A 13,021-nucleotide genomic window follows, 5' to 3' on the forward strand; every position below is an offset into this window, starting at 1 on the left:
GTAACAAGCACACTGTCCAATGGTTTTTGTGACACACACATTATCCAGGGGCGTTAGTGACACACACACTGTCCAACGCGGTTTCTGACACACACTTTCCGACGGGGTTTTTGACAGACACGCTGTCCCATGGGGCTTGTGACACACACAGAGTCCAAATGGGTTTGTGACACACAGAGTGTCCCATAGGGTTTGTGACACACACGCTCTCCAGGGGTGGTTGTGACACACACGCTGTCCAATGGGGTTTGTGACACACACCCTGTCCAGGGACGTTTGTGAAGCAGATGCTGTCCAATGGGTTTTTGTCACACAAACGGTCCATGGCAGTTTGTGACACACACAGTGTCCAAGGGGGTTTGTGACACACATACTGTCCAATGAGATTTGTGACAGACACGCTGTCCAGAAGTGTTTGTGACACACACACTGTACAATGGGTTTTGAGACACACACACGGTCCAGGAGGGGTTCTGACACACACACTGTCCAAAGGAGTTTCTAACACACATTGTCCAATGGGGTTTGTGACACACACACACTGTCCAATGGGGTTTGTGACACACATACTGTCCAATGAGATTTGGTACACACACGCTGTCCAGGGGGGTTTGTGACACACACGCTGTCCAATGGGGTTTGTGACACAGACGCTGTCCAATCAGAATTCTGACGCACACTCTTTCCAATTGGGTTTGTGACACACACACAGTCCGGGGGGGTTGTGACATACACACACAGTCCAATGGTGTTTGTGACACACACACTATTCAATGCAGTTTGTGACACACACTCCGTCTAGGGGATGTGTGGCATACACGCTGTCCAATGGGGTTTGCGACACACACGCAGTCCAAAGGAACTTTGTGACACGCACACAGTCCAATGGTGTTTGTGACTCACATGCACTTCAGTGGGGTTTGTGACACACACACAGAGTCCAATGGGGTTTGAGACACACATACTGTCCAATGAGGTTTGTTACACACACGCTGTCCAGGCGAGTTTGTGACACACACACTGTCTAGGGGGATTTGTGATATACTCGCTGTCCAATGGGGTTTGAGACAGAGACACTGTCACGGGGGTTTGTGACACACACACAGTCTTATGGGGTTTGAGACAGAGACACAGTCCAATGGTGTTTCTGAATCACACACTGTCCAATGAGGTTTGTGACACACACGCTGTTCAATCGGGTTAGTGACATACACACAGTCCAACGAAGTCTCTGACTGACACACTCGCTGTCCAATGGGGTTTGAGATAGAGACGCTGTCCAGGAGGGTTTGTGACAGACACACAGTCCAATGGGGTTTGAGAAAGAGACACTGTCCAATGGGGTTTGTGAAACACACACTGTCCAATGGTGTTTGTGACACACACGTTGTCTAACGTGGTTTGTAAAAAGCACACTGTCCAATGGGTTTTGTGACACACACACCCTATCCAGGGGGGTATTTGACACAAACACAGTCCAACGGGGTTTACGTCACACACACTTTCCAATGGGGTTAGTGACAGACAGGCTGTCAAGGGTTGTTAGTGACATACACGCTGTCAATGGGGTTTATTACACACATGCTGTCCAGGGGATTTGTGACACGCATACTGTCCAACGGGGTTTGTGAAATACACGCTGTCCAATAGGGTTTTTGACACACACGCTGTTCAATGGGGTTTCTTATACACACTCTGTCCAATGGGATTTGTGACATTCACACTTTCCAATGGGGTTTGTGAAACACACCTTGTCCAGGGGCGTTTGTGACACATACGCTGTCCAATCGGGTTTGTGATACATACTCTGTCCAATGGGGTGTGTGACACACACAGTGTCCAGGAGGCTTTGTGACACACTCACAGTCCAATTGTGTTTGTGAAACACACACTGTCCAGTGAGGTTTATGACACACTTGTTGTCTAATGTGGTTTGTGAGAAACACACTGTCCAATGGGTTTTGTGACACACACGCTGTCCAGTGGGGTTTGTGACACACACGCTGTCCAACGTGGTTTGTGACACACACGCTGTCCAGTGGGGTCTGTGACACACACACTGTCCAATGCGGTTTCTTACACACACTTTCCAACGGGGTTTTTGACAGACACGCTGTCCAATGGGATTTGTGACACACACACACACAGTCCAAAGGGGTTTGTGACAGAGACACTGTCCAATGGTGTTTGTGAAACACAGACTGTCCAATGGGGTTTGTGACACACACACAGTCCAATGGGGTTTGAGACAGAGACACTGTCAAATGGTGTTTGTGACACACACGCTGTTCAATGGGGGTCTGTGACACACACAGTCCAACGGGGTCTGTGACTGACACACTGTCCAATGGGTTATGTGACACACACACTCTGTCCAAAGGGGTTTGTTACACATACACTGTCCTATGGGTTTGTTAGACACACGTTCTCCAATAGGGTTTGTGACACAGATGCTGTCCAATGGAGTTTGTGTCACACAGACGGTCCATGGTGGTTTGTGGCACACACAGTGTCCAAGAGGGTTTGTGACACACACAATGTCGAAGGGGGTTTCTGACACACACACTGTGTATTGGGGTTTGTAACACACACAATGTAAAACGGGGACTGTTACACACATGTAAGGGGTTTGTGACATACTCGCTGTCCAATGGGGTATGTGACACACACAGTGCCCAGGGGTGTTTGTGACACACACGCTGTCCAATGGGGTTTGAGACACGCACGCTGTCCAGGAAGGTTTCTGACACACGCACTGTCCAATGGTGTTTGTGACACACACACTGTCCAATGGGGCTTGTGACACACACACAGTTGAATGAGATTTGAGACAGACACACTGTCTAATGGTGTTTGTCACACATACACAGTCCAAAGGGGTTTGAGACACACACACTACCTAGGGGAGTTTGTGACACACTCGCTGTCCAATGGGGTTTGAGAGAGAGACACTGTCCGGGGGGGGTTGTGACAGACACACAGTCCAATGGGGTTTGAGACATAGACACTGTCCAATGGTGTTTGTGAAACACACACTATCCAATGGGGTTTGTGACACACACGTTGTCTACGTGGTTTGTAACAAGCACACTGTCCAATGGTTTTTGTGACACACACATTATCCAGGGGCGTTTGTGACACACACACTGTCCAACGCAGTTTCTGACACACACTTTCCAACGGGGTTTTTGACAGACACGCTGTCCAATGGGACTTGTGACACACACACAGAGTCCAAATGAGTTTGTGACACACAGACTGTCCCATAGGGTTTGTGACACACACGCTGTCCAGGGGTGGTTGTGACACACACGCTGTCCAATGGGGTTTGTGACACACACACCGTCCAGGGGCGTTTCTGAAGCAGATGCTGTCCAATGGGTTTTTGTCACACAAACGGTCCATGGCAGTTTGTGACACACAAAATGTCCAAGGGGGTTTGTGACACACATACTGTCCAATGAGATTTGTGACAGACACACTGTCCAGAAGTGTTTGTGACACACACTGTACAATGGGTTTTGAGACACACACACGGTCCAGGTGGGGTTCTGACACACACACTGTCCAAAGGAGTTTCTAACACACATTGTCCAATGGGGTTTGTGACACACACGCACTGTCCAATGGGGTTTGTGACACACATACTGTCCAATGAGGTTTTGTACACACACGCTGTCCAGGGGGGTTTGTGACACACACGCTGTCCAATGCGGTTTGTAACACAGACACTGTCCATTCGGGATTCTGACGCACACTCTTTCCAATTGGTTTTGGGACACACATACAGTCCGGTGGGGTTGTGACATATACACACAGTCCAATGGTGTTTGTGACACACACACTCTCCAATGCGGTTTGTGACACACACTCCGTCTAGGGGATGTGTGGCATACACGCTGTCCAATGGGGTTTGCGACACACACGCAGTCCAAAGGGACTTTGTGACACACACACAGTCCAATGGTGTTTGTGACTCACATGCACTTCGACGGGGTTTCTGACACACACACACAGTCCAATGCGGTTTGTGACACACATACTGTCCAATGAAGTTTGTTAAACACACGCTGTCCAGGGGGGTTTGTGACACACACACTGTCTAGGGGGGTTTGTGATAAACTCGCTGTCCAATGGGGTTTGAGACAGAGACACTGTCACGGGAGTTTGTGACACACACAGAATCTTATGGGGATTGACACACAGACACAGTCCAATGGTGTTTCTGAATCACACACTGTCCAATGGGGTTTGTGACACACACACAGTCCAAAGGGGTTTGTGACAGAAACACTGTCCAATGGTGTTTGTGAAACACAGACTGTCCAGTGGGGTTTGTGACACACACACAGTCCAATGGGGTTTGAGACAGAGACACTGTCAAATGGTGTTTGTGACACACACGCTGTTCAATGGGGGTCTGTGACACACACAATCCAACAGGGTCTGTGACTGACACGCTGTCCAATGGGGTTTGTTACACACACACTCTGTCCAAAGGGGTTTGTGACACATACACTGTCCTATGGGTTTGTTAGACACACATTCTCCAACAGAGTTTGTGACACAGATGCTGTCCAATGGGGTTTGTGTCACACAGACGGTCCATGGTGGTTTGTGGCACACACAGTGTCCAAGAGGGTTTGTGACACACACAATGTCGAAGGGGGATTCTGACACATACACTGTGTATTGGGGTTTGTGACACACACGCTGTTCAATCGGGTTAGTGACACACACACAGTCCAACGGGGTCTCTGACTGACACGCTGTCCAATTGTGTTTGTGACACACACTCTATCGAATGGTGTTTGTGACACACACACTGAACAAAGGGGTTTGTGACACACACATTGTCTAGGGGGGTTGTGACACACGCTGTCGAATGGGGTTTGTGACACACACACTGTCTAATGAGGTTTGAGACACACACACTGTCCAGGAGGGTTTGTGACACACACACTGTCCAATGGTGTTTGTGACACACACACTGTCCAATGGGGCTTGTGACACACACACAGTTAAATGGGATTTAAGACAGACACTCTGTCTAATGGGGTTTGTCCCATACACACTGTCCAATGGGGTTTGAGACACACACGCTGTTCAGGATGCTTTCTTACACACACGCTTTCCAATGGTGTTTGTGACACACACACTGTCCAATGGGGCTTGTGACACACACACAGTTCAATGGGATTTGAGACAGACACTCTGTCTAATGGTGTTTGTCCCACACACACAGTCCAATGGGGTTTGAGACACACACACTGTCTAGAGTTGTTTGTGACACACATGCTGTCTAATGGGGTTTGAGACAGAGATACTGTCCAGAAGGGTTTGTTACAGACACACCGTACAATGGGGTTTGAGACATAGACACTTTCCAATGGTGTTTGTGAAACACACACTGTCCAATGGGATTTGTGACACACACGTTGTCTACGTGGTTTGTAACAAGCACACTGTCCAATGGTTTTTGTGACACACATATTATTCAGGGGCGTTAGTGACACACACACTGTCCAACGCGGTTTCTGACACATATGCTGTCCATGGGGGTTTGTGACACACATACAGTCCAATGGGTTTTGAGACACATACGCTGTCCATTCGGGTTTTTGACACACACGCTGTCCAATGGGGTTTGTTATACACACTGTGTCCAATGGTATTTGTGACACACACACTGACCAGGGGTGTTTGTGATACACACACTGTCTACGGGGGTTGTGACACACACTGTCGAACGGGGTTTGTGACACACACACTGTCCAATGGGATTTGAGACACACACGCTGTCCAGGAGGATTTCTGACACACACACCGTCCAATGGTGTTTGTGACACAAACACTGTCCAATGGGGCTTGTGATACACACACAATTAAATGGGATTTGAGACAGACACTCTGTCTAATGGTTTTTGTCACACACACACAGTCCAATGGGGTTTGAGACACACACACTGTCTAGGGGGGTTTGTGACACACCCACTGTCCAATGGGGTTTGAGATAGAGACGCTGTCCAGGAGGGTTTGTGACAGACACACAGTCCAATGGGGTTTGAGAAAGAGACACTGTCCAATGTGGTTTGTGATACACACACTGTCCAATGGTGTTTGTGACACACACGTTGTCTAACGTGGTTCCTAAAAAGCACACTGTCCAATGGATTTTGAGACAAATACACCCTATCCAGGGGGGTATTTGACACAAATACAGTCCAACGGGGTTTGCATCACACACACTTTCCAATGGGGTTAGTGACAGACAGGCTGTCAAGGGTTGTTAGTGACATACACGCTGTCAATGGGGTTTATTACACACATGCTGTCCAGGGGATTTGTGACACGCATACTGTCCAATGGGGTTTGTGAAATACACGCTGCCCAATAGGGTTTTTGACACACACGCTGTTCAATGGGGTTTCTTATACACACTCTGTCCAATGGGATTTGTGACATTCACACTTTCCAATGGGGTTTGTGACACACACCCTGTCGAGGGGCGTTTGTGACACATACGCTGTCCAATCGGGTTTGTGATACATACTCTGTCCAATAGAGTGTGTGACACACACAGTGTCCAGGAGGCTTTGTGACACACTCACAGTCCAATTGTGTTTGTGAAACACACACTGTCCAGTGAGGTTTATGACACACTTGTTGTCTAACGTGGTTTGTGACAAACACACTGTCCAATGGGTTTTGTGACACACACGCTGTCCAGTGGGGTTTGTGACACACACGCTATCCCACGTGGTTTGTGACACACACACTGTCCAGTGAGGTCTGTGACACACACACTGTCCAATGCGGTTTCTTACACACAATTTCCAACGGGGTGTTTGACAGACACGCTGTCCAATGAGATTTGTGACACACAAACAGTCCAAAGGGGTTTGTGACAGAGACACTGTCCAATGGTGTTTGTGAAACACAGACTGTCCAATGGGCTTTGTGACACACACACTCTGTCCAAAGGGGTTTGTGACACATACACTGTCCTATGGGTTTGTTAGACACACGTTCTCCAATAGGGTTTGTGACACAGATGCTGTCCAATGGGGTTTGTGTCACACAGACGGTCCATGGTGGTTTGTGGCACACACAGTGTCCAAGAGGGTTTGTGACACACACAATGTCGAAGGGGGATTCTGACACACACACTGTGTATTGGGGTTTGTGACACACACAATGTAAAACGGGGACTGTTACACACATGTAGTACAAAGGGGTTTGTGACATACTCGTTGTCCAATGGGTTATGTGACACACACACTATCCAATGGGGTTTGTGACACACATACTGTCCAAAGAGATTTGTTACACACACTCTGTTCAGGGGGGTTTGTGACACACACACTGTCCAAAGAGGTTTGTGACACACACATTGTCTACGTGGTTTGTAACAAGCACACTGTCCAATGGTGTTTGTGACACACACACTGTCCAATGGGGCTTGTGACACACACACAATTAAATGGGATTTGAGACAGACACACAGTCTAATGGTGTTTGTCTCACACACACAGTCCAATGGGGTTTGAGACACACACACTGTCTAGGGCGGTTTGTGACACACTCGCTGTCCAATGGGGTTTGAGAGAGAGACGATGTCCAGGAGGGTTTGTGACAGACACACAGTCCAATGGGGTTTGAGAAAGAGACACTGTCCAATGGGGTTTGAGAAAGAGACATTGTCCAATCGTGTTTGTGAAACACACACTGTCCAATGGTGTTTGTGACACACACGTTGTCTAACGTGGTTTGTAAAAAGTACACTGTCCAATGGGTTTTGTGACACACACACCCTATCCAGGGGGGTATTTGACACAAACACAGTCCAACGGGGTTTGCGTCACACACACTTTCCAATGGGGTTAGTGACAGACAGGCTGTCAAGGGTTGTTAGTGACATACACACTGTCAATGGGATTTATTACACACATGCTGTCCAGGGGATTTGTGACACGCATACTGTCCAATGGGGTTTGTGAAATACACGCTGCCCAATAGGGTTTTTGACACACACGCTGTTCAATGGGGTTTCTTATACACACTCTGTCCAATGGGATTTGTGACATTCACACTTTCCAATGGGGTTTGTGACACATACCCTGTCCAGGGGCATTTGTGACACATATGCTGTCCAATCGGGTTTGTGATACATACTCTGTCCAATGGGGTGTGCGACACACACAGTGTCCAGGAGGCTTTGTGACACACTCACAGTCCAATTGTGTTTGTGAAACACACACTGTCCAGTGAGGTTTATGACACACTTGTTGTCTAACGTGGTTTGTGACAAACACACAGTCTTATGGGGTTTGAGACAGAGATACAGTCCAATGGTGTTTCTGAATCACACACTGTCCAATGAGGTTTGTGACACACACGCTGTTCAATCGGGTTAGTGACACACACACAGTCCAACGGGGTCTCTGACTGACACGCTGTCCAATTGTGTTTGTGTCACACACTCTATCGAATGGTGTTTGTGACACACACACTGAACAAAGGGGTTTGTGACACACACACTCTCTAGGGGGGTTTGTAACACACGATGTCGAACGGGGTTTGTGACACACACACTGTCTAATGGGGTTTGAGACACACACGCTGTCCAGGAGGCTTTCTGACACACACACTGTTCAATGGTCTTTGTGACACACACACTGTCCAAGGGGCCTTGTGACACACACACAGTTAAATGGGATTTAAGACAGACACTCTGTCTAATGGTGTTGGTTCCACACACACTGTCCAATGGGGTTTGAGACACACACGCAATCCAAAGGGACTTTGTGACACGCACACAGTCCAACGCGGTTTCTGACACACACTCCGTCTAGGGGATGTGTGGCATACACGCTGTCCAATGGGGTTTGCGACACACACGCAGTCCAAAGGGACTTTGTGACACGCACACAGTCCAACGCGATTTATGACACACACTTTCCAACGGGGTTTTTGACAGACACGCTGTCCCATGGGGCTTCTGACACACACAGAGTCCAAATGGGTTTGTGACACACACGCTGTCCAATGGGGTTTGAGACACACACGCTGTTCAGGATGCTTTCTTACACACATGCTGTCCAATGGTGTTTGTGACACACACACTGTCCAATGGCGCTTGTGACACACACATTGTCCAATGGGGTTTGAGACACACACACTTTCCAATGGTGTTTGTGAAACACACACAGTCCAATGGGGTGTGAGACACACACGTTGTCTACGTGGTTTGTAACAAGAACACTGTCCAATGGTGTTTGTGGCACACACACTGTCCAATGGGGCTTGTGACACACACACAATTAAATGGGATTTGAGACAGACACACTGTCTAATGGTGTTTGTCTCACACACACAGTCCAATGGGGTTTGAGACACACACAAGGTCTAGGGGGGTTTGTGACACACTCGCTATCCAATGGGGTTTGATATAGAGACGCTGTCCAGGAGGGTTTGTGACAGACACACAGTCTAATGGGGTTTGAGAAAGAGACACTGTCCAATGGAGTTTGAGAAAGAGACATTGTCCAATGGTGTTTGTGAAACACACACTGTCCAATGGAGTTTCTAACACACATTGTTCAATGGGGTTTGTGACACACACACACTGTCCAATGGGGGTTTGTGACACACATACTGTCCAATGAGGTTTGTTACACACACACTGTCCAGGGGGGTTTGTGACACACACGCTGTCCAATGGGGTTTGTAACACAGACGCTGTCCATTCGGGATTCTGACGCACACTCTTTCCAATTGAGTTTGTGACACACACACAGTCCGGGGGGGTTGTGACATACACACACAGTCCAACGGTGTTTGTGACACACACACTGTCCAATGAGGTTTGTGACACACACTCCGTCTAGGGGATGTGTGGCATACACACTGTCCAATGGGGTTTGCACACAAACGCAGTCCAAAGGGACTTTGTGACACACACACAGTCCAATGGTGTTTGTGACTCACATGCACTTCAACGGGGTTTGTGACACACACACACAGTCCAATGGGGTTTGTGACACACATACTGTCCAATGAGGTTTGTTACACACACGTTGTCCAGGGGGGTTTGTGACACACACACTGTCTAGGGGAATTTGTGATATACTCGCTGTCCAATGGCGTTTGAGACAGAGACACTGTCACGGGGGTTTGTGACACACACAGAGTCTTATGGGGTTTGAGACAGAGACACAGTCCAATGGTGTTTCTGAATCACACACTGTCCAATCAGGTTTGTGACACACACACAGTCCAAAGGGGTTTGTGACAGAGATACTGTCCAATGGTGTTTGTGAAACACAGACTGTCCAATGGGTTTTGTGACACACACACAGTCCAATGGGGTTTGAGACAGAGACACTGTCAAATGGTGTTTGTGACACACACGCTGTTCTATGGGGGTCTGTGTCACACACAGTCCAATGGAGTCTGTGACTGACACACTGTCCAATGGGTTTTGTGACACACACACTCTGTCCAAAGGGGTTTGTTACACATACACTGTCCTATGGGTTTGTTAGACACACGTTCTCCAATAGGGTTTGTGACACAGATACTGTCCAATGGGGTTTGTGTCACACAGACGGTCCATGGTGATTTGTGGCACACACAGTGTCCAAGAGGGTTTGTGACACACACAATGTCGAATGGGGATTCTGACACACACACTGTGTATTGGGGTTTGTGACACACACAATGTAAAACGGGGACTGTTACACACATGTAGTACAAAGGGGTTTGTGACATACACGCTGTCCAATCGGGGTACATGAAACACACAGTGCCCAGGGGTGTTTGTGACACACACACTGTCTAATGGGGTTTGAGACACACACGCTGTCCAGGAGTGTTTGTGACACACGCACTGTCCAATGGTGTTTGTGACACACACACTGTCCAATGGGAGTTTGTGACACACACACTGGAAAATGGGGTTTTTTACACACCCACTGTCCAGTGGTGTTTGTTGACACACAGACTGTCCAGGGGGGTTGTGACACATGCTGTCTAACGGGGGTTTTGACACACACGCTGTCCAATGGTGTTTCTGAAACACACACTGTCCAAAAGGGTTTGTGACACACAAACAGTTAAATGGCGTTTGAGACACACAGTCTATTGTTTTTTGTCAGAAAGAAACAGTCCATTGAGTTTGAGACACACACACTGTCTCGGGGGGTTTGCGACACACTCGCTGTCCAATGGGGTTTGAGATAGAGACACTGTCCAGGGGAGTTCGTGACACACACATAGTCCATTTCGTTTTGAGACAGACACACTTTCAAATGGGGTTTTTGACACACACACTGTCCAATTGGTTTTGTGTCACACACGTTCTCTAAACTGGTTTATGACAACCTCACTTTCCAATGGTTTTTGTGACACAGACACTGTCCAGGGGAGTCTGAGGCACAAACACTATCCAATGGGGTTTTTGACACACACAGAGTCCAATGGTGTTTGTGACACACACACTGTCCAATGGTGTTTCTGACACACACGCTGTCCAGAGGGGTTTGTGACACACACGTTGTCCAATGGGGTTTGTGACACACACTCTCCAATGAGGTTTGAGTCCCACACCCTGTCCAATGGGCTTTGAGACACACACGCCGTTCAAAGGGGTTTGTGACACACACACAGTCCAATGTTCTGTGTCACACACTCGCTCTCCACTCGGGTCTGTGACACACACGCTTTCCATTGTGTTTTGTGACACACACACAGTCCAACGGGGTTTGTGACACACACACATTCCAACGGGGTTTGTGACTGACATGCTATCCAATGGGGAATGTGTCACACAGACGGTCCATGGCGGTTTGTGAGACACCCAGTGTCCAAGGGGTTTTGTGACACACAAAATGTTCAAGGGGAATTCTGACACACACCCTGTCCATGGGGGTTTTTGACACACACTGAAATTTGACTGTATATGTGTCACAAACCCAATTGGACAGCGTGTGTATCGCTAAGCGGCTAAGTGCTCGGCAAGTAAGCTACCACGAGGCATGTCGTACGGAGAAAATACCAACAGATCCTCGGTCCACACATTGTTTCTGATACATGCTTGAATGCAATACGTTTCTGCACGCTGTGGCGTGAGAAATGCAGGACTGGGCAACGTCGTGCAACACGCGGAACGTTGAAAACAAACGGCGCAGCTGTGCACTCACTCCAGCTTAAGAACGAATGGAGCCCGCACCAAGGCACACGCATGGGGACAGACAGTGGTTTGTAGACACAAACGCTTTCACGCACACGGTCGTCTAAGTACAGGGACATATCTGCAGGTACCCTCCAAAAGAATATTATCGTGCAGCCACGTATGCGTGTTGCAGTACGCCAACCATCAACGGACGTGTTTACCCTCAAGCACGTCAGTACGCTTCGCTTACGTCTTTCTGCCCATAGATGGGAGTGGGCGCGCTTGTGGATGTGTGCATGTGTGTGGCCAGGCGTTTGCTTATGCATCAGTTTGTGAAAAGGTAGGTGCTTTTCTCTAGCTGCGTTCGCGTGCACGAGGTGGTGGGTGCACATACCTGGGAGCATGTGGAAAGATTTCTGCTTGGTTTTCAGTGGGGAATCGTGTGTGTTCCCGTGGACAAACAGAAGGCGTAGCAACTAGGTTCCGGCGCAGAAAACGCAAGTTTTCCCATGCGCTCTCTTTCTCTCCCTATAGCGAGTCGTGTATAGAAACCGCTAAGCCTGCGATCCGCAAGTAAGCTGCCACGAAGCATGCCGTACGGAGAGAATACCAACAGATCCTCGGTCCACACATTGTTTCTGATACAGGCTTGAACGCAAATACGTTCGTGCTGCTGTGGCATGAAAGACGTCCGTCAGAATATGTGATTGCGCGCACCGGTGAAATTGCTTGGTTAATCCATTCAATCCTGGTGTGCGGGGTTTTGAGAACTGGCTCTGTGGAGTCGTCTGCGGAAATGCCGCTGTCGGAACACGCACACTCGGTTGTTTACCAAAATATAGGCAG

Source organism: Nesoenas mayeri, assembly GCF_963082525.1.
Source record: "Nesoenas mayeri genome assembly, chromosome: 1".
NCBI classification, from domain to species: Eukaryota; Metazoa; Chordata; class Aves; order Columbiformes; family Columbidae; genus Nesoenas; species Nesoenas mayeri.